The 23,324-nt window shown below is 40.8% G+C and overlaps 1 protein-coding gene across 6 annotated transcripts in view; it reads left to right on the plus strand.

The window, feature by feature from the left end:
• Positions 1-23,324, plus strand: part of ZNHIT6 (zinc finger HIT-type containing 6) — an 84,959-nt gene that overhangs the window by 58,606 nt on the left and 3,029 nt on the right. The window contains exons 11-14 of one of the 6 annotated variants that reach the window (XR_004816347.2): positions 56-271; positions 634-754; positions 4,644-4,786; positions 21,204-21,352. The exons of 1 other annotated variant lie outside the window; for it this stretch is intronic. The gene's annotated coding sequence lies outside the window, so the exon portion shown is untranslated. Of the gene's footprint in view, positions 1-55; positions 272-593; positions 755-4,565; positions 4,787-21,203; positions 21,353-23,324 lie in introns of all 6 variants that reach the window. 4 more of the 6 variants (XR_004816345.2, XR_004816343.2, XR_007411540.1 and 1 more) reach the window with 4 other exon arrangements.

A 23,324-nucleotide genomic window follows, 5' to 3' on the forward strand; every position in this document is an offset into this window, starting at 1 on the left:
TAGAATTTTATTTATTTATTTAAAAGATTTATTTATTTATTTATGAGAGACACAGAGAGAAGAGGCAGAGACACATGGAGAAGCAGGCTCCATGCAGGGAGCCCAACGTGGGACTCAATCCCATGTCTCCAGGATCAGGCCCTGGGCTGAAGGCGGCGCTAAACTACTGAGCCACCTGGGCTGCCATGTCTTCTAGAATTTAAATTGAAAACTGGACAACTAAAGGATATATCCTGTCCACCCCATCCCCTATCCTCACCCCCCTGCCCAGGTGAAAAATGAAACGGGGAAAAGTCTGCACACTGCAATGCAGCTTTGCCATCCCTGTAGTCTAGAATTCTGTGAGATTTTCCAATTACAGACTGTTCCTTGGGAAAGAATTTAGCGTAGTTCCCTTAAATATAACTATCAGCTCATTTGATTTATATACCCCACAGGATTTACAATAAACATGTTTGAGTGAATAACCAGGATAACTACTTGGAGGGAGTGAAGTTGGAATAATTCACTGAGAGCCCTAGAAGTTCATAGTATTAAGACTTAATTTCTTTTCTTTTCTTTTTTTCCTTTTTTTTTTTTTTTTTTTTTTTGAGGCCCTCTCCATTTGGATTCTTGACAAATTTGGATGAATAGACAAATTCCCTGACCCATGTTAAGTTCAACATCCTGCATTTTGTTCACGAATCACATTTTAAAAGGAGGAAGAGCTTCACCTGGCCTTCTTTATTTTTTAAGCAATGATTTCAAAGGCAAGGTAGGCCTTTCATAATTGCTAATTATTGTATATGGGATTAGTAGCCGTAAATTACAGTAAACAAAGCTTGCACCTGTTCATACTATAAATAGGAGTTAAGGAGAGTTAGTATAATAGATATTTAAGATTCCAAAGTGTAGTTGAGCCAATTTGTTTCCCTGTAGCAAGTAGTGCAATTCAGGTTTCAGGGTGTATAATAAAATGTTAAACTCATAACTCTAATACCAACAGTTTTCTTTATACATTTGGTTTAATTTGGTTAATTATGTGCACTGATTTCATATTCGTCATTAAGTTTTAAGTAAAGATACCTAGCCTACTTTTATTTAATCATATACTACTGTGTTAAAATTTATTTTCAAGTAGATGTTGTATACTTTTGATTATTAACCAGTTGTTCTTCAGTTGCAAGTAACAGAAACTCAGATTAGCATAAGCACGAATGGCAACTTACTGGCTCATATACAAGGAAGTCCAGGCATGACTTGGTCTAAACACCCTAGGAAGCCATCTTTCCATCTACTTGTGTTTCTCTGGGTTGGTTTGTGTTTTGCTAGATTGCTTTTCTCTTTCAGGCCGATTTTCTCTTTGGGGAAAAGAGGCAGTGAGGTGAGAATGGTAGATGGCAGCCATTGACAATATCAACTTAAATCATCATAACCAAAGCATGGCAACAAGTTATGTAAAATTTGGGAAAGAACTTTGATTTTGCCCACATTTCATCACATTCTGTCCTGAAAGGAGTTACCCCAGAGGAAAAGGAAATTATCAGGAAAAGGAAGAGGGTAGGGAGCAGAAGAGGCAAGATGGTTGCTGAGAATACAAAACTGATGTCCATTGTACCCTCTTTGAGTTGGAGTAGCAAGAGTTTTCTGATTTGAAATAACATGAGTAAAATTCAAAACTAACCTATAAGCCCCTCATTGGCTTTACATAGAGATTTTAGTTCCTACTTGATGCTATTATTACTGCTTTGAGTTGCCATTATAGAGTTTTAAAAATTACTAATGTGTATTAATAGCTTACAAAATACCAAGCATTATCTATCCCTAGCCCTTTATATACTTGGATCAACATTTAAGATTTCTTCACAACAGTCCAGTGAAGTAGATGTGACAGGAAAGCCCTACAGTAAGTGGGATACAAAACATCTAGTAACATGAAATGGGTTTGCATTATTACAGGCTGAAAGGTATGACAGACTGAGTTGGTACAACTAACTGTCCAGGATTCCTGGTGTCTAACAGTAGAGTCCTGAGTCCATTCTGTAGTTTGGCACCATATGGTAGCAGATGTCCACTCAGGTTAAAATATTGATGGGACAATTGTGAGTCCTATATCTGACTTGTACTTCTAGGATAACAGAGTGAGTCCAGCAATCTGGATGCCAGTCAATGCCTGTTTCATCATCCTTATCTGAAATTAATCCACCCTGTTTCCTCACTCTCAGAGACAGCCTGCTGCTTCCGTTCCCAACTTCACCTCCCCTCTCCTTATTCTTCACCTTTACCAAGAGTTAAGAATTTGAGCCCACCTGCCACTTGTGAACAGGGGCTAGATGAAGAATAAAAATGGCCGTGTTGACAGCATTACTGACAGGATTTACTATAAATCTATTTTACAGATGAAAAATCCAAGCACTGAGGTTAAAGCTTACTCTTAGGTCAGATAGCTAAATGATAAATGATGAAGCTTGAATATTTTCCTTCTAGTCTTGAAGGCCAAACCTATAGTTGATACTTGCATGAGAAGATAAGCACAGTTACTGGCATGAAGTAAGCCCTCAATAAAGGGTTGGGCATTGAGATGAAGTGGGAGGAATAGGAAAGCTCTCTAGGTTAAAAAAAAAAATTTATAAAAAGTTTGAGTTTTTATAGATCTCTTTCAACCTATAGCAAAATCTCTAATAGGATAATATTAATAACTAAAAACGTAGAACTTAGCATGAGCAAGGCACCATTATAAATATAACTACCAGCTGTTGTATCCTCTCAATCCTGTGAGGTAGGTACTGCTGTATTTTTTTGAACCTAAAATGTCATTAATAATAAGATATTTTATCTTATAACTAAGAAAAAGTTGCTGCCAGTTAATGACATATGCTTTTTAAACACTCAATTTAGACTGTTTATACTTATACAGAGCTCTTTTAGTCATTTTATTTCAGCAGATCTAACACTCCATCAATTTATAAGACACACCATTTTGTATACCACCAGGAACAAAAACATAGCTTAATTGTGTGACACATCCTATTTGGGTTGGTAAAATATGAAATAAGAGTGCAGAATTGATGTAATATGGTACTGAGACAAGTTTTTATATCACTCTGTGCTCATATAAAAAGAAAAACAAAGTGAAATTAACTGAGTAAGGCATTCCTAAAGCTTCGCATTAATCAGGACAGTGATTTGTGGACCAAATATTGAAAGGCTGCAGTTGTCCATTTGTGCCAGCAGAAACAACCACCAAGTCCACGTATGTGCAAACAGTGATAACTGCATCATGACTGTGGCCTGGCCAAAAGCTATTTTACAGCTAAAGATCTCAGAGATCTTAAAATATGGGCTCTACAGTCCCTTAAGCACAGTACCATCATCCCTATTTTGTAGGATATGGACAGAGAAACTGAGTTCCACAGGTCAGTCACATGGAGAGTAAATAGGTGAACCAGGATGCAAACCAAGGCCAGTTGGGCTTCAGAGGTCACATTCTTAACCTTTAGGTTACACAGCCTTCTGAGTGGGCTTGGTCTGAGTCATCAGGCTACCTTAACATTTCTTGGAAAAGGACAGTTTCTTTATAGTTTCTAAAACTGCTTTGCCTAGAGGTTTTTCTCTTCGATGATAGACAGCAGGCTGAGTTTCTCCTAGTACGTTTAGTTCCCCTCGGGTATCTCATCCAGGGTACTGACCTTTTCCGCTGGTTTGGATAAAAAAAATTTCAATCACTTGAGTTTGTTTGAAAGCATCTGTTAATGCTAATGCCAGTTTCTTTCATTGGATTCCAGGGTATTAGCATCAAGTCCGTTTTACTGGCTATTATGAATTGTGTCCTGCCGATTTGAGCACTGCTCAAAGTAGTTGCAGCAGACCCCAGGGAGCGTGGCTCTCCCAAGACTCCCCGGGGAGGGGGCCAAAGGGGAAAGGACATAAGGGCACAAAGACAACTATTATTGATTGTCACGTTGACTTTATGTCAAGTTGCAGAAGGAACATGTGCTGGGCATGCTGGTGACTCTAGCTGAGAGCTATTGAGCATTGCCTCTGGACAGGACAGGCTTGGGGTCAGGCTTGGGAAAGTTAGGACAGCCACATGGGAGGAAGTATCAATTCAGGACCTGTGGGGAATCCAGAATGGCTTCAGAAGTGGAAATGGAATGGTTGGAGGAAATCCATGAAAAGAGCAGAGCAGACCAATGAAAGGCCATGTTATCAGGGAAATGTAAGTTTTAATTCTTAATTCCATAGAACTAAAGCCACTTCTCATGCTCTGAACTGTATAACCAAGGAGAGAAGTACATTAAGCCACTTGATTTTTAAAAGGAAATTTTCTATCTCCCTGGGGTAGGTAATGCAGGGACTATCGAATGGTGGTTTGGCTTTTAACTTCAGAAAGACTTCCCTTCTCCCAGGTTTCTGCTAAGCACTCAAAGTTATTTTTACTGTGAGAAGAGACTGTCACACCCCACCTCTTGGTATCATGATTTCTTTTGGCTCCTTAAACAGTTGATTCTAGTTTAAGTCCATATGGTATAAATCTGTGGTGCAAAGACAGTCCCGAAAGCCCAATAACTTCTTATTTTTCCTAGAGCCCTGTGGTCCTACTCTTGACTGCTGCTCTGTGTTCCTAAAGAAAAACAGTAGAGTCCAATCTCTGTGTTTTGAAGTTTCAGTGGCTGGTTAACCAGATGCTGTGATGCTGTGCTTCAGGGCCCCCGCCAACACAGAAGAGACAGCAACTTTTTCCATGTTCCTGACAGATTGGAAGGTGTTTTTTCACATTCTCTGCTTCAGATCTCTCCCTGGAAAGGTTGGTCAGTTGTTCAGCCAACATCTTTGGCCTCTGCAGCTAGTGCAGCTTAGAAGCCTGTAAATAGTTTCTGCCACATTTGGACCCTCACAAACAAAACTTCTAAGCATTGGAAATGGAAAACTTGAGGTAGCGAGGAGAGCCAAGTGAGAGCGGGCATCCAGTCCCCCAGGTAATGAATTGATAGGACTCTGTAAGAAGGAAGCCACTGTTCGTGGCTGACCTGTGTGTGGACAAAGGGAAAACATGATCCAGATGTTTTTTTCTCACTTTCCTAAGTGGCAAGAGGAGCACTTGTAAGGTTTGGTTTGGTTTTCTTTCTAATCAGATTCTCTTTCCTACCAAACCTGGGTGCCCCTTAGGAGTGAGAGGGCAAGCAAGTTATTTCTCAGCTTATTTCACACATCAAAAAGCATTTGATTTGAAATTTATAATTTAGCCCATGCAGAAGTATTTCATTATCATCTGTAATCTCCTACAGTCCCCTTTTGTCTTTCTCCAAAGAATAGTAATGAATCTAGAAAGCTTAGGCCAAGTGATGGTACAAGTATGGATTATATTAAAAGATATAGTAAAAATCAGTTGTTTGCTCCCTGACATGCATCCCCCTGGTAACCATACCTTGAGTTCCTCTGGGAAACTACTAGCTCCCCTTTTGTTCTCAGCCATCTGGTTTGGATGGGATTAAGCCCAACCCTAGCTCATGGGTGGGTTTTCATCAGCCTAAACAGATCAGAGTATTCCACTCCTCTGACCACATGTTTGATTCCAACTGTGCAGGTGGCCTAAGCTGGTACAATCTGAGGGAACTACAAAACAGGCAGGGCATGGACTCTCCCTGCTGTAAAAATGTAAGGCTAAAAAGTGGGTTAGCGTGTTCTGCTACTGTAAGGAGAGCCAGTCTGAAGCCAAGCCATCTATCCCTGTGGAGTGTTGAATTGCACTAGCCAATACATTCCTTTTCTTTTTCCTTATTCAAGTATTTGTAAATTGGATTTTCTGTCAACTATATCAGAATTCGAAACCAGGAAATGAAGTGTGGCAAGTTATAGGCCCTTGATTATGGAATTGGCTGAATCAAGATAGTGAGGAGAGCCTCTGTCCTAGACTAGAGTGGTAGTAGGGACTACATTGGTCCATACAAGAAAAATAATCTTAACTTTCCCTTTAAGGACATTTTATGGCAGTTGCACACAGCACTTCTGTGACATTCCACTTAGGGAACTTGGCCATGTGGCCACAGCTACCTACAAGGAAATCTAAGAAAGTCTTTACACTGGGTGGCAATGTGATTAACTTAAAAGTTGTGGATCTTTTTTCTGAGGAGGAAAATTAAATGGGTATTGGAGGGTAAGGAACAGTCTTTACTATAGATGACCACTAGCAATTCTTGCTTTGTGGTACTGTAATAGTTGGTTTTTCCATTGTTAATATATATTGGGACCTTTAGTTCATATGTTTCCCTGAGATGCAACTTTAAGGGACTTGGACAAGAAGTTCAGGCTGTAGGATGTATTGATTATAAGTTGGAGCCTTTGTAAATCTTATAAGAAAGAAGAATTTACTTTGAAGCTAATGCCTCTAAAAACAAAGAAAGCATGAAATAGGGCCTTGCTATAAGAAATGCTTTCTGAAAAAAAAAAAAATGCTTTCTGCTGGTGATGGATCATCTAAGTAGACTGTGTGCAGTGGTCTGGATCCTTGATTGATGGAAAAGCCAGGTTCCTTCCTACATTTAGGTTCGTTTGAACAAAATAAGGAAGAAAGGAACAGTACAATAAAGACCTGGAATAAGTGTGATCTCCCAAGCCTCTTCTAGAATCCTCTTGTTATACCCTTCCAACCTGTCCAGAGGAACATCCATGCCTTTAGGAAAGATGCAGCTGGTGTGCAGCCTCCTAGCAAGCAGACAGTAGCTGTTCCTCTCCTCTCCAGGTCATTGCTCTGTATTGCCCCCAGAGGCCAATATGGAAGCAAAAGCCATTAACTACAGCCATCCCAACCTGTGCTCTAAATGAAAAGCTATTAATCAACTAGATATCTACTTTTATTACCAACCCATGGAATTGACCAGTGTATTAATCAGGGTTCTCCAAACAACCAAAGAGAGAGAGAGAGAGATTGATAAGAGAGAGAGAGAGAGAGAGAGAGAGAGATTGATTATACAGAACTGGTTCATGTGATTATGGAGTCTGGCAATTCCATATCTGCAAGATGAGGTAGCAAGCTAGAAACCCAGAAGAGCTGGTGTTTCAGTTCAAGTCTGAAGGAATGTACCAGTTCAAAGGTGGTCAAGAAGAGAAATTCTTACTCAGGGGAGGGTTAGCCTTTTTGTTCTTTTCAGGCCTTCAGCTTATTGGCTGTGACCTACCCGCACTGGGAGAGCAATCTGTTTTACTCAGTCTTCTAATTTAAATGTTAATCTTATCCAAAATAACCTTCACAGAAACATCTAGAATCATGCTTGCCCAAATATCTGAGCACTATGTGGCCCAGTCAAGTTGACACATAAAATTAACCATCACAACCAGAAACACATGGATGGAAGCCAACTAAAGTCATGAGGGATTTATATCACAGAGAAATCCCCAATGACAAAAATGATTGCCCAACCCCTAAATCAGTCCTCAGAGCCCCATCTCCCATCACGTGTACACTCTAATGTTACACCAACCAGCAGTGGCTGCTAAAGCTGTATAGTCCCCTGAGGAAGTTCTCTTGCAATAATAATGAACAAGGGGAGATCCTCTTGGAGAGTGGAATTGAGGCAACCCCAGAGCTTGACTTCACTGCAAGATAGGAATCTTTGCCATTTCTGTCCAAAAGATTGTAATATGTGTGAGGATTGAATGTTTTACATTCTCCCCTCTGCAATTTGGAGTTTTTATTGCAGTTCTGTTTTGTCTCTCCTATTATACATAGGGTGTGGTTAAACTTACTATTTACCCACAGATCACTGAACCATGAAGAGTTACTTAACATGATTTGCACATTGACATAAATATTGGACTTGGATCTAGCGTTAGTGACTGGATAAATTTTTATATTATCTCCCTTTGGGAAGGGAATGTGGCCTGTATGTTTGGAAGCTGTGGGATAATGTTAGGTGGCCAGAGTTTGGAGTATCCAACAGTGCTTAGTCCTTCTATCTAATATCCCACATTTCCTTTACATTCTTAGCTGTCTCATTTGGCTGGGATTGATAACCCTCTACCCATTCCACCCTCTCAGCCAAAGTAATTGGTTCAGGAATGGGCATGGATTTTCATACCAGGGTGAGCCTCTGGATTTTTACTTGGTATGTTAGAACTCAGTCTCTCTTCCTCGTTGGATTAACTTTTATGGGGATGGGTACCCATTTATGGTGCTGCAAGGAGAGCCAGCCTGAGAGTCGAGCTAGAAGTGGAGTTGAGAGATGATCCTAGTAACATTTTCCTGTCATTCTGCAGTCTTTCTGGCATACTTGCCTCCCATTCACATCTACAACAGTAACAAATTTTCCCAAGTGACATATAGAATGTGAAGAAGGTCAAATAAGCACCTCTTGTTAGTGGTCTTGTCATCTTTTCTGAACAGCTCTCCTCTTTGGTCACCTCCAACATGTGTGATTCAAGTCTACAGAACCACAGAACCTTGGGATCTGACACCCAAAATGATCATAGAGATCAGCTAGTCCAGGGCCTCCCAAGGTGTCTCAGGAGGTAAGCAAGGTGATTTTTAGGTGACTCGTGAATATTTTTTATTTTCATAAATATAATTATTATGATGAATCTTAGTAAAATATAATTACCACTTTCACATCAAACCTGTGATTTCGCAGGTTTTATGTAACGCATTTACTGAAGGGGAAATTGAAGCTTTGAGAGATTAATAGCTTTCTTAGGGATTGCCCAGATGGTGAATGAAGGGTGAGAGATATTAAGTATGGAATCTTAAAACTGGGGAGGGATTCTGGAGATCATGGAGTCACTTCCACACCCTCACACACCTTCAATGTCAGAATTCCCTCCACAGCATCTCTCATATTCAGCCTCTATTTGAATATTCCCACAGATGGGAAGCTTATCACCAATTGAGGCGCATATTCCATTTTGGCAGTTCTGAGAGTTAGAAAACTTTCCCTTTACACTGAACCAAAATCAGCCCCTTGAAATTTCTTTCCAGTTCTTCCTTCTGAATCCACTCCCCAACTTGAAATGTTCAAGTCAGTTACTCTGCCCCCCCCACTTCTCCCTCAACACATATGCACATGAATGCACACATGCATAGGTGCACATATGCACACGCACACACATACATTTCATGGAATGTGGTTTTGAATCATTCTGTCATTTTCTCATCATTCTTTTTTTATTTAACACTCAAATGTCTTTGTTGTTATTAAACCCACGTATCTAGAACATGATTTACTATATATGCAGCAAAACTAAACCAGAGTTATCCCACCCTTTATCCTGGACCTCATTCAGATAGCCACATCCCATGGCTGACCACTGAGAGACGGTGTCCATCTTTTCTTTTAACCATCACTCCATAGTCAACAGGCTGACTAACAGAACCTAAGTTCAAAATTTGTGATTTATTCTTACTCCTTTTCATTCTAGTGTGTTGAGTTATGTTTTTTGTTTGTTTTGAATCTTGAGTCTATCAGTGATTCATTAAATCTGGGAATACTAGAACCTTAACAAAAGTAGTTTGGGATACATAAAAATGTAGTGAATGAATAAAATGATAAATTTATAGAACCTAGTATCCAAGAGATTGATGTAGACTAAAAACATTAATGGGTATAACATAGATTAACATAGACTAATGAGCGATAAAAAGGTATTTAATACAGTGTCCTCACCATGCCTACCTAATGCCCCTGCTGGTCAATACCAGAGACAGAACATTGAGTTATACTACTTAAAGATCTCAACATGGAATTTCTTAATAGTTTCTCCCTGCTACAGAAATAAAACTGTCTTTGGCCTCTGGAAACTACTCTAGTATACTGATTAAAGGAACTAGTTTGAGAGTTAACTAGAACTGAGTTCAAACCATGACTCTATGGTTTACTAGTTATATAGCCTCTCACAAGCTATATAGCCTCTTTGAGCCTCAATTAACCAAGGAAACCATATGGTATCCATTTCAGGCTTATAAGAAGTATACACGATGCGACCATGTAGCATCTGGCACATGGTAAACTTTCAGTATACTGTGGCTATGATCGTTTTTAAATCTATTGATAAGCACATAAAGTAATAAGAAAAATTGAGAATAAAAATTAGCCCATGAAGTATGTCAATCAGGGTACTCTTAATTTGGTGAAGAAAATTCCTAACCCTCTTAGGGCTTCCATGTTGGAAGAAATGGAGCTTTGAGAGGTTCAGGGAGCAGCTTTGATGAAGGAACCAGCAGAAACCAGCTAGAGCAGTTTCCTTCATCAGTGGGCTAAACACAGTGCTATCTGGAAGGCACAGAGGTGTTTTGTCCATAAGGAGGCCACTCACTCTGAGTGTCACCTCTAGAGGCATCAGAGTCCTTCTAGACTTGCCTTCGTAAATGGCTTTGAGAGACTAAAGGAGTTTGGAGTGCAGAGACGCAATAAAAAGGTTGTTTCTCTTCCAGTGTATTTTTTTTTTTCAACTTGAGATTTGCCATCCTACCTGAACACAGTTTTCAATCTAAGAAGTTACTGGATGCATGTGTCTGGGCAAGCACAGGCTTCTAAGGATTGCGCTTTCAAACACTGGCAGGACTTACCAGAGTTGGACGAGGGTAGCCTCATCTGATCTGAGGATTATTGTCAGGCAGGAGGGTTTTAAAAATTTAAATCCCAGTTTTTTAACACGCAGGAAAACACCTGGCTTCCTACCCTGTGAAATAGATGGCTTCAGTTGGCTTCCTTGGTTTGTGTTTTTTGGGTTTTTTTTTTTTAAGTTTTTAGATGTACTGGGTTTTTTTTTTCCCCCTTTATTGACAAAAGAGCAGTCAGTCCCTAGCTATTCATCTATTGGCCCCACTGTTAAGACTTGTAAAAGCTCCCAGATTTGTACATTCTGGTGACCCCATGATTTTATACCAACTCCCCCACTCGCTGCCATTCCTTTAGCAGTCAGTGCTGCCTTCTTGAGACAGGAGTACTAACAGACTGTTTTACTTGGAGGTTTTATAGTATTTGTCATTTACCTCTAGATATTCAAAGCTGGGGAGCGTGCGCACGGGCACATCTTGCCCTTTGCCACATTGGTGGTTGTGTTTCTTTTCCATTTGCACAAGGTCACATTCAGAGCTCTTCCTCCCTGAGGGGAGGTTGCACATTCGTCACTTAATCTTCCTCTCATTTCCTTCTGTTAGGATCACATAGCCCTTCCTGAGGTATTGCCGTTTTTTCCATTTCTTCTTTGCTCCCTCCTTTCTTTTAATAACTCTGGGAGACAGGGAGGCACCTTGTAAAGTTAATTTCCTCTGAAGCGTTCAAAGCAAAGGCATCTCTCAGCCCAGACACCACCACCCCTCTCCACCCCTCAGCGACGACGCACTCCCCTCCTCAAAGCCTTAGTCACCCTGGGTTGTGCCCGCCGCCCAGGACTGTCCATGCCCTGGCTTCGTCTCAGGGGCACAGTGAATCGCTCTGTCTAATGACTCTTTGGTCTGGGTGTGTGGACCCTAGTTGGGAAGAATCTCCCCATTTATTTGCCCTGTTCCTCCCCTTTTTTACTTCCTCACTGTGCACCCCTGCCCCCCAATCCCCTTCTCTGCTTTCTGCTTTCTCTGGTACTTTCAGGACTCAGGGGCTGGCTGCCTGCCTGTCCCGGGGATGGCATTTCCTCTTCAAAGGTCTGTGGCCTCCGCCACCCAGCTCTACCAGGCACACAAGTCTTTGGAATTGCTGTGGCTTTGCTGCCCGCCTGCCTACTTGGAAGGCCAGGGCCGTTTTTTAAACACCCCTTTGGTTTCTTGGGGTGAAGCTTTCCTCAATCCTGTTTTATTTATGTGAACATGATCTGTGGCTTTTTAATGTTTGCTTTTGAATGTTTGTGTTAATGGACTAAACTGAAAGCGTTTCCTTTTACCGGAGAGAGGGCCGGCACACAGCTGGGGGCCAGGCCGCTCAACTCAGGCGAAACTGTCCCAAGAGGAACAAGTTACCAGCCAAGGAAGTCTGGAGGCTCCAAGATGAATTCACTGAGGCCTTCATGGGCAGCCGCGGTCAGAGCTGGGATCATGGACTAGGCCGCAAGGCTCAAACAATTACTTGGATTAACAGGGCTAAACTGGAGACACCTATATTTTTGCAAATACTTTTTTTTTTTTTTAATTGTGCATGTATTTACCAAAACTCTATGTGGTTTTCAGCAGCTTAGGTGTCTGATGTTTTGCCCATATTCCCAACCTTCTGGGTCTCTCCTGGCAATATTAAGAACTCAAGATTGATCCCTGAATCATCTGTCAGTAGGTGACCCTATCATCTGAAAGTGTAGCTCAATCCTAGCTCAGCCCTACTAATATGCTTCCTGTGTATTTCTTTTCTCTTCTCTCTTTCTGGTACCTCAAACAGAAACAGAAACAAAGATGCAAAGGATCCAGCAAATGCACAATTTTTCCACATATCCAGTGCTGGATAACCTAGCACTGAAGTGAGAGAGAGAGGTAGTTGAAGGGCAACTGAGACTGCACTGTGTGGAAGGAATGTGATCCTCAAACCTGCCATGAGGACCAAGGAACAGAGTAGAAGGCAGGGGCTCAGTCAGGGCTGGGTTCTCCTTAAGGGTGGACCCCACCATCCCACCATCACCAATCCATAGCCTGTTTAACCCTAGGTCCAATGGCCCTGGAAATCTGTAAGCCCTTGAACCAAAGGCACAGGACTTACCCAGACAATTTGTGTGAAAATATGGGCATGATGAGGAACACCTCTTTCTCTGAACAAGTTGGAACTGAACAAAACTAGTTGGGAATCTTTCTATAAGCTGAAGCAAATGGTGGATCCACCAGGAATGTTGCCTAAATTATTAATCTCCTCAAATGAAGGAGCTGGCTGTTACAGTCTATAGAATAAACTACAACAGAGAAGAATTGATGTGGGGCTCCACAGGATCCAGAAGTTACAATTCTTGAGCAGAATACTCCGGGGTTTCTTAAACTATGAGTTCAATGTTGGTGACTTTCTCTGTTCAATACATACTTTCTCCTTGGGCAGTGTCCTCTAACTCCTTGGCTTCATGTCCGCTGATAATTCCACATTCTGAATCTCTCTACTGAACTTGAGACCAGACATGTAACTTGACATGAGAATCACACATGTATTCAGTGTGACCCACAGCTAATTTATCCTTTTCTCCTCCTGCCTCTATCCAGCTTCTCCCAGGCTTCCCATTGTCATCACCAGTCATCCAGTTTCTCATAGCAGAAATACCAGAGTTATCTTTGTCTCTTTCCTATAACACTTTAATAACCTAATCCTGTTCATTTTACCTCCTAAATATCTCTTTATTCTGTGCATATCTCTGTATCTCTTTGGCTACCAGATTAGCCCAAGCTACCTTCTTTTTTTTCCAGCTACCTCATTGGCCTCCTGGTCTCTTGGCTTCTGTTCTTTATCCTTGGAGTCCACTCTGTCTACATACCATTTAGGTATATACTTTAGGTATATCCAAAGTATAATCTGATCATGTTTCTTGCCTGCCTAAAACCTTTGAGTAACTTTCTATTACTTTTCAAATGAAGTCCAAAATCCAAATTCCAACCTTGCTTACTCTTTCCAGCCTCATCTGTTACCAGGACAGAGACTGTCTTTCCATTTCATTGCTTTTCCCTCAGCACCTAGAACAATGTATAGTAGAAGGTTGCTCTCCATATATAGTGGTTGCATGGATGAATAAATGAATAAACAGAATTTCTATGCCCTTAAGGATAACCAAGGAGAAGGGAAAATGAGTGAAGACCAATATTAAAACCTCTCAGGATGGGCAGCCTGGGTGGCTCCGCAGTTTAGCACCGCCGTCATCCCAGGGCGTGATCCTGGAGACCCAGCCTGTGTCTCTGCCTCTCTCTCTGTCTGTCATGAATAAATAAATAAAGTTTTAAAAAAGTATTAAAAAAAGCAAACTCTCAGGATTATTATTCTTATTCGAAGATGTACATATTTTAATCCCAGGGCACAAAAAAAGGTGGAAAGTTCTTGAACAAGTATTGCACAAAATGTTAAAAATAGGATGGTCTCCATTTTTCTACACCTTTCTGGATGTAAGGAGCATGCTATCAGATTATCTGTAGATACTGTGGGGACTGGGCAGGATCTCTTTCCCAATGGATTCAGTCTGTTAGGACTGTAATTAAGAGCCTGCCCTCCCTAAAGGCCTAAGTTAAACCACTAAGATTCTCTCTCTTTAGAATTAGGCCCTTGGGGGTACCTGGGTGGTTCAGTCAGTTAAACATCTGAGTCTTGATTTCTCCTCAGGTCATGATCTCAGGATCATAAGATTGAACCCCTCATTCGGCTCTTTGAGTATGGAGCCCTGCTTGAGATTCTCTCTCTCCCTCTGCCCCGTCCTCTGTGCTCTCTCTCAAGAAAGAAAAAAGAAAGAAAGAAAGAAAGAAAGAAAGAAAGAAAGAAAGAAAGAAAGAAAGAGGAAGGAAGGAAGGAAGGAAGGAAGGAAGGAAGGAAGGAAGGAAGGAAGGAAGGAAGGAAGGAAGGAAGGAGGAAAAGAAAAGGGAAAAGAAAAGACTCTGAGCACAAAGATCGAGAAACTTTCAACATTTGCTGTATGGAAGTGACCTTCCAGCCATACCATGCCTGCTCTGAAATCACCGTGGTGTTCCTGGGGCCCAGTCATCTGTTAATTAGCTTAATAGTGGGCTCCCAACAGTTGACTATATGTGCTGCAGAAACAAGCACTCCCAACAGTTGACTAATAAGTTTCTTTTTCCATAACTTAGAGATGTTTGTTACATATAACTGTTAGTGTGATAAAGATAGTACAAAGGAACATTATCAGAATACAGTTCTGACATCTTTTAATACTTTGGATCAAAGCCATTAAATGAATCCAAGAATAAACATCAGGTACAATTTGACCTTAGGAGCTTAATTATGACTGACTTTCCTAATATGGAAATGTGTAACATGTGCATCTCCATAGGGATCAGTAGCTCAAAATACTACTGTTTTGATTGGTCATCTGTATCAAAAGGAAATGAATCAAAACCACACCTTCAATTATGTCTTTCATTGTAGCCATAATAAAAGGAAGGACTAAAATTGATGATCACCCTTACTATCGGCCAAAGATAAAATAAGTACTATGCTCTTGTCAGTTCTGCCAAAATTTTAAAAACTGGCACTATCCATTGTTGATGAGAATGTGAACAAAGGGGCACTCTTTCATAGTTGGTAGAAAGTGCAAATTGGTCAATCTTCCTGGAAGGCAATTTGGCCGTGCCTATCAAAATTTTAACACATGCATACCCTTGATCCAACAGTTCTCCTTAGAAAGAAAAACAACAAAAGGATACAAGTATAAGTTGTACCCTGTTACAAGTTCCTTGTGACATTAATTTGTACTACCAAAATATTAAAAACAACTTAAATGTTCCTTAATAGCTGAATATATTATTCAGACATATTTTTACTATGATTTCATGATTCGTTCAAGAGCCATTATAAAGATGTGGTTGATATGTATGTAATAGAATCCACAATATTTTAATGAGTGCAAAAAAGAAGTTACAGAGAAATGTGAATTAAAAAATTATTTAAAAAAAACAAAGCTATACATAGACTTTATAAGTATATGTATGTATATGTAAATATGTCTGAATGTGCATTGAAAAGATCCAGAAGTATCCATACTGAACAGTTATTGCTGGTTGCTCTTGATGAATAGAGAAAGCAATGGAATGGGAAGTAAAAAAGGGGAAGTTCGATTTTTTTATTTTATATCTCTCATATTATTTGAATTTTTATTGTGTTTGTATTGCTTTTATAATTTTAAAAAGTTGAATAACCAGCAATTTACAAAAAGAAAAAAATGGATAAAAACTACTAAAATGTAAAGAAATAATGAGAAACCAGGCAAAGTAACCTTTCCAGAGGTTTTGACCCACTTGTCTAGACAAGAGTGTGGTTGATCCTAGTGGTAGAAGCTGAGGGACCAGCTATACCCAGGGCACAGCCAAGTTTCTGTAAGAGAACCACCCAGGCAGGCCAGAGGAGCTCCTCCTGGAAGCCTTACCCTGGGCTGGGTGGAAATCACCCCCTACAGGAATTAGAATTGCGCATTTGACTGTTTTTATTGGCTCTGCCCTTCTTACCTTGAATACCTCCTTCTTTTGTTCATGAACATTTAATTTGTCATCTTGTTTATAGCTGAAGCAAGATTCCTGTCTATCTAATGAACTTAATGATTCTGACGTGAGTGTCTAACAGACAGTAATTAGAACCCCTTTGGCTCATTGGGATGGCATAATACCACCAGGTGCTTGCTTTTCATGCTGCCTTGTTTGGGCAGAAAGTTTATTTATTTGTGTTCTACTTTATTCCAAAACACATTGTAGGTCAAATACAGTTTTTTTAAAAATCTGAAAATGGTGAATGAAAGAAAAAATAAGGGCATAAAAACAAGATTAGCCCAACAGTGAAGTTTGCACACAGACTACATACTTACCCAAAGTTTTATGTACTTAATAAGTTAAGGGTAGGGTACAGAATTGGTTCTGAGTTTCCTAGTGGCCAGTGCAAAGTAGACATGATCGGGGACAGAATTAAAGTGATAGTCATGGTTTTCCTGAGCAATGAAAAAGGACAGATTTCTTAGTGAGGATGGATATACATACACACACACACATACACACACATGGGGACGGATCTGAGAAGGGAAGTATTCTATGGTAGTCTCCTGGGCTTGAGAGCTGGATCCTGCTAGATCCTGACTAATATCAGTAATTGATTGATGGTCCTTTTCCAAAGCTGCAGTAACTTCCTTCTTTCAAATGAACTTTGAGTCACTTTGACCCTTTTGAATTGTTGTCTCTCTTCTCCAGAGGAGTGCTTGTCCCTTCTCTCAAAACCATAAGCCTGAGGAAGAATGCTACTTTGTTCAAATTATTCTTGATTATTTTGGAACTTCCTAAAGCTCCTGTCATGTGGTTCCAAGTTTAACCATAGTCACTTTGGACATGGTTTTGTTTCCACAATGATGTGTGTCAGCAACCACAGAGTAAGCTTCTTGTATTTTTACATCAATATGATACCCTTTGTTTGTTCCTTAGAGGTTTCACTTTCGCTTATGTAATGGGCTATGGCATTTTACAGTCATTACCTCATGCTGGGATCTCCTCTTTCTTTGTACCTCCTGATGCGTCATATTCTTAACTCTACTCCCTTGGATCTCTTAGATACAATGCTCTGAGCTGGTGGGTGGGAGTGGGTGGGAGTCAGATTATATGATGACTTCTCCACCCTTCCTCACACAAGAGCTGCTTGGGTTTGTCACCACGCCGTTTCTGTACTCAGTCTTTTGGCATCTTTCAGAATGCACTGGCTTAAAACTACAGCTATTACCAAAAGCAATGGGTTTAGATGGGGCTGGAAGACTCCAGGCTCTACTTCTGAATTGGGCACTGGGCAGGCAGATTCTCCCAAACTCTGAAGCTACATTGACTATACCCACAGGGTCTGGAACTGGAAGTGGTCAGTCTGTGTTATTGGGGGATCTTGAAGGAAACATACATCTCAAAATATGACCATTCCTTCACTTGGGGCTCATTTTCCTGAGCTCCTCCATATTCTTATACACAGCTGTCTACTTAGATGTGTGATAAGCATCTGAAGTTCAACATGCCCAAAACAGAATTCCTGTTTCATGTTACCACCTCACGCCCAACCAAGCATTACTCTTCTTCTCATCTCCATCTTGGAAAATGGCACCACTCTTCACCTAATTGCTCAGTCCAAAAATAGGGATCATGTTTGATTCCACCATTTCTTTCCATCACCTTTTACATCAAAAAACAGCTAAATCCAAACACTTTTCTCCATACACACAGCCATCACCCTGGTATAAGTTTCTGTCAGCTAATGCCTGGACAACTGAAATCACTAAGCTCCTTGCTTCCATTCTTGCCACTTCTACAATTCATTCCTATATCACACAGTAGCCAAGGTGACAGAGCACACTGCTCCTACACTTAAAACCTTACAATGATTTCCTGCTGGGAATGGGAAAAAAATTCCATTGCTTCTGCTCACCTCTCAGATCACTTCTAATATCACTCTCTGTGTCACCCATAGAACTCCAAACACATTGACTTCTTTCTCTTCCTTGAAAATGCCACAGTATTTCTCATTCAGTGCCCTTGCACTTGCTATATACTTTGCTTAGGATGTATTCTTTCACTTGACTTCTTACCATTGAGGTCTCACTTCTTTGATGAAATCCTAGTCCAAATATATCTACTAAACAACCCTTTTACTTCCTTCATAACAGTTTTTTTTTAATATTTTTTTTATTTATGAGAGAGAGAGAGAGAGAGAGAGGCAGAGACACAGGCAGAGGGAGAAGCAGGCTCCATGCAGGGAGCCTGTTGTGGGACTCGATCCCGGGTCTCCAGGATCCCGCCTGGACTGAAGGTGGCGCTAAACCGCTGAGCCACCTGGGCTGCCCCTTCATAACAGTTCTTAAATAAAAAGGTATCTTGAGTATTAGTGTGTTCACTTGTTTATTATTTGTCTTCTTTATGCAGAACACAAGGTCAATAAAGATAAGGATTTTGTCTATTTTGTTCACAACTGTATCACTTGTGAATTTTTTAAATAAATAGGTGTAATGGGCAAGCAAATGTTATAGCATATGTGTCAGTTCAGGGTAACGAACACTAAATGGGAATCTACTATGTACCAGGCACTTTGCCAGATGCCTTATATTCAAGGATTAAACAAGCCACCTTCTTTCCCTTAATTCTGGAAATATTTTAGCCATGTTCTCTATATACTGCCTTTCTCACATCTCAATTTTTTTTCTTCCTGACCTCCTTAACATCTTGTTTCCCATTTCTTTGCCTTGTCCTTTTTTTGGCTGTATCTTGAGTAATGTCCTTAGATTTATCTTCCAGTTCACTAATTCTCTCTTTATCTGTATCTATTCTACTTATACTCGTTTACTGTTTCTAATTTTAATAATTATACTTTTTTTTATTTTCAGAGGTAGTATTTGGGGTTTTCTTTCTCAATTCTACCTGGTCTTTTTAGATTCTGTTTATTTTTTTTCATGTTTTTGTTTCCCCTTTCTATTGCTTTAGACATTTTAAACAATTTATATTTGGTATATGATAACTGTTATATAATGTCTAATTCTCTTCATTGTGGTTTCTACTGACTTTCACTCATGGCAGCTTGTGTATTTCCTAGTGTGACTGTCATTTTAGTTGTGATCTTCTGTTCAGTGGGACTTTATCTGTTTAAGTCCTATGAAGGTTGTGGAACTGTCCCTCCACAGAAAATCTGCTTCTGCCAGGTGCCCTGGTATGTTACCAACCTGGGGCCAATTTTTTTTAAAGATTTTACTTATTTATTCATGTCATTATTCTCATGACAGAGAGGGAGGCAGAGACATAGGTAGAGGGAGAAGCAGACTCCTTGCAGGGAGCCCGATGTGGGACTGGATCTCAGGCCACAGAATCATGCCCTGAGCCAAAGACAGACACTCAACCACTGAGCCACCCAGGAGTCCTGCTGGGGCCAATTTAATATTATAGCTAAAGTTATCCAACCATGTAGATAGTATAAATTCAAATCCTACACTTGTGTGAGGGCAAGATTGTATTTTAACATCTTATGAGTGTGGGCCAAGACAGACAAAATTTCTCATTTTTCTTCATTGCAGATAGGCAGGCTTTTTTCTAGCGTAGTCTCATTTAGTATGTATCCTATTAGGAGTCTCACTTTTATGCAGAATTCTCTAATCCAACTTTCCATCTTTTGAGGGCACTAAGCCTGGTCTTCTGTCTCCCATAATGCCCCTAAAACCAAGCCTCAAAGTCACTGGGATAGACAGACTTTCCAAAGCAGCAGAGCTCCAGTGGCAGCTTACCACTTTGAACCCCAGTCTGTATGCATACACACATGGGTGTGATGAGGATTTCCCTAATTTGTATGAGAGGTTAACTCTGCATTTAAAAGCATATTTGTTATATTTTATCTAGGACATACAGATATTCTGTCTTACAGCTAGAAACACAATACTCTCCCTTCTATGAACATGTATAGTTCTGGGAGACAGAAACATCCATTCATCTGACCATCAACATTTTTATTGTTTTTTCTGTATCAGACACTAATAACCAGGTACACATAAAAATATGTTGAGAGGCACGCCCACAGTGATATGAGGAGATAGAGGTAAAAGGGACCAATTCTAATGGGGGATCTGGGAAGGCTTTGCAGATAAAAAGGTGTTGGAGCTGGATAATAATAATACCTAACTTTTTTCTCATGCTTACTCTAGACCAAGTACTGTCACAAGTACTTAACATATATGGTCACTTTCATAAGAAAGTATAAAATACATACTATTCTTAGTATCTAAATTCTACAACTGAAGCATTGAGAATTTGAGTTATGTTCCCAGTCATACAGAAAGTAACTGGCAGTGCCTGGATATGAATTCAAGCAGTTTGAGTCCTGATCTAAGGCTTTTAGCCACTATGCTTTATTGTGCTTGACCAGACAGGTACTGGGGGAGGGCATTCCATCCAGGAAGAAAATAATGCCTATATCCTAAACAACTGTGAGGATTATTTGAGATACTGTAAGGAAAACCACATGATAAGTACTCCATAAATACTTACTGTGTTTTCTCTTTAACTTTGTACCATCAGCTTCTCAGAAATTCCATTAAGGATGGGGCCATACTATATACTTGAAGATAGCTTCACTCCCACAGAACCTGGTATTGAGTAGTGGTTACTCCCTTGACTCATCTGTTGGTTGAACTAAATGTTACTTTGATAGAAGCTTTAGTACTTAGAATTGTATTGCAGCACAGTTCTCAAAGCACTTTTACATCTAGCAGCTCAGTTTATCAGCACATCAGTTCTTGGAGGTAGGGCAGATATCTGGCTTTAGTAATGAATGTGAGTTTTACTGAGGTGAGAATAGCTTAGTCGTGGGAGAAGAGTAAGTATGACCTCTGTGCAACTGGATGAGAAAGACCAAATAAGACTGGGGGCCTCAAGAAGGAGGTGGTGGCAGGAGGCTAGGCTTTGATTCCTGAATGGTCTCTAGTTCCAGTCCTGTCATCAGCCATCTGTGAGAGACACCTCTGTGAGTCTTAGCTGCTTCATGAATCAGCCACTGCTAAATGTTTAAGTGGGCTTCCCTTCATGTATGTAATGCCTATCACACTTTATGGTCTGTGCTCCTCTTTAGACTGAGCTCTGTGAGAGGACAAACTCCTTATTCACTGGTTGTAACTCCAACATCTAGAACATATCTGACACAGAAGGTGATCAAATATCTAGTAAACAAATGATGAATGAATGATTTGGATAAAAACGAAAGAAGAGAGAAGAAACAAGGTCAGTGTTGTAGATTCAGATCTAAGGAATGGAGGGAGGAAACAAGCAGGAACAATGAGAAGGTTGAGCCAGAGAGTTGGTCCTGCCAGAGAATGCTCACTCAATGAGCTAAGTGTGGTCATGTCTGATTACGAAGCACTGTAAGAGTCAGGGGGCTGGGGGATCCCTGGGTGGCTCAGCAGTTTGGGGTCTCCCTTTGGCCCAGGGCATGATCCTGGAGACCTGGGATCGAGTCCCACAGGCTCCCTGCATGGAGCCCACTTCTCCCTCGGCCTATGTCTCTACCTCTCTCCCTGTGTCTCTCATGAATAAATAAATAAAATCTTAAAAAAAAAAAAAAAAAGTCAGGGAGCTTCCCCAGTGACTTTAATCACAGCCTGTCCTTTCCATTTGTTTAGTCCAACCTATCTTAAAGGTAGTACAAACATAAAATGTAACACTGGCCTTGCCCAAAGGGCCACAAATTCCAGAGAGCTGAGAAAGTTGTGGGGTGGTGGAATGTGTATCAGTGAGATTTTACACCGGTGAGGGATTGCAGAGCACTTTGTGAACATGGCCCAAAACAGCTTTCATCAGCAAAATAAGCCTCCATTCCTTTGGGATCCCCTTCCTCTCTCTCTTCAAAGTGCTAGGTCAAAGTTCCACCTCTGTACTGACTTGAACATCTACATGCATTTCTGGAGGCAGCTTGCCCTTCTTCTTCACCCTAGTGCTTCCCTTTCCTTCTCCCTTGCTCAGGGTCTACTTCAGCAGACCTTCCACAGACCAAAGAAGCCACAGGCGGCCAGGAAGCAGCCCTATTTGTGTGTGTCTGAAGCATTACAGTACAGGGTTAGATTTGGCCCAGGGACCAGCATGATTAGATCAGCAAATCAACCCGAAAGTTATAGAAACAAGATGTGCTTACCCACCATTACAAAGCGATGCTGTGGTTCTTTCCACTTGGTTGAATGACCTACATTAAAACTTTCAGATCCTGGGTGCAGGTAGAGTCTCTAGGATCAACAAGATGGGGATCTAAATTCACATCCCAGGAGAGAACCAGCTACCAGCTGTAGCTCATCTCACGTCTGAAGCGTCTCCTCACCCAACTATGAAAATGACCTAATTGTGTACAGACAACAGCAATTGTACAGGGAAAATAATACAGTAATGCAAATATTCAAACCAAATTGGAAAAGCAAAGCAGGAAGGAGCCAGAAAACATTAGATCATTCAAATTGCAACCTGGCCAAGACAGCATCTGGGCGTGCATCCTCTGTCCAGCTTTTGTTCACATACCATCCCTAATGCTTCTTTGCATTTATAGAATAATGGCTCGGTATTTGCACAAAACCCTTTGTGTGACTGCATTCTAAGGAACAAGGTTCTCACAGTGTCCCTTCAGAAGGGTCAGAGAATTCCCCAGTGGAATGCTTTAATAGGCTTCCAGTTCAGAAAGGGCCTTTCTCTCTCTGAAGGGAGGGGTGGGGGAGTGATGTACCTTTGGCCAGCATATATGTTTTAATTGTGTGACCAGGGCAGGCCATGCTCATTTTCCTTCCTCACTGGGTCATTTCCATCTTAGTTCTAAAAACAAAAAACAATTGATTAAAAAAAGAGCCTTCCTGACCGAAACCTTGGATCCCCTCTTTGGATTTGGACAAGAAGCAGGGATGTTCCCACTCCTCTGCCTCCCCCACCCACCCATCCCCCACATCCAAAAACGGGTTCAAGTTCGCCTGAGGAAATAATATGATCTCTCCTGGTGCACTCTTATTTGCATGTCTCTGCTGAGTGTCCCCACCCTCTTCTATGCGGAAGTTGCTCCTGGACAGGCTCTGGAATTCTCAGCCCTGAGCAGAACCCGCTCTGCCACTGCATGATCTTGGACAGGACTGACCACCTATGAAAGCTTTGGATCTTTCATGGGTTAAAGCAGAATGATAACACTGGTTCTGAGTGTGGGAGGATGAACTATCATAAAGAGCCC

This window comes from Canis lupus, chromosome 6 (assembly GCF_003254725.2).
Source record: "Canis lupus dingo isolate Sandy chromosome 6, ASM325472v2, whole genome shotgun sequence".
Classification (NCBI taxonomy): domain Eukaryota; kingdom Metazoa; phylum Chordata; class Mammalia; order Carnivora; family Canidae; genus Canis; species Canis lupus.